The sequence below is a fragment of the Pinus tabuliformis genome, chromosome 8, assembly GCF_031772625.1.
Source record: "Pinus tabuliformis cultivar Carrire ecotype Pingquan chromosome 8, CPIR1, whole genome shotgun sequence".
Classification (NCBI taxonomy): Eukaryota; Viridiplantae; Streptophyta; class Pinopsida; order Pinales; family Pinaceae; genus Pinus; species Pinus tabuliformis.
Window position 1 is genome coordinate 543,699,705 of NC_142294.1, and position 554 is coordinate 543,700,258.

Sequence of the window (554 nt, forward strand, 5' to 3'; positions counted from 1 at the left end):
CCTAAAAGAGTTATGTTTTTTGATAGAGGCAGATTGAGGAGTTGCAAAATGGAAGGTAATACAACTTTCTATATGTGTTCGAGATATGTGGACTGAAATGGTTGTGTGTGGCCACCATCAACAAGTAGTTCAAGTGTTGTCTTGTTCAAGGTAGATTAGTTGTTAAAGGACTAACACCAAGCCCTAGTTGTATTCCTTGTATCAATGTGGTTGTAAATGGACATGATCCCTGCTAGGGGAGCTCTAGCATTTTCTATTAAAGTTTGTAATATAACAAAGAAGGGTTTGAGAAAGTTAAAAATTTGCATATTCACTAATTTGCTAATGTGCATAGATTTCTTTGTGCAAATTATATGTGTTGTGGCACTTAACAATGTTTGCATCAAATATTCTAAGACCAAACCCATATTCTCATGTGTCATGGAAATTCAACATATGCCTTGTTTAACTAAGAACTACCCGTAACTCATCCTATGCTACTCATGTCCAATCTCAACTCATCCCACTTAACAAGTTACCAAGTCAAGGCTCACATCCAACCATGGCCATAAAAG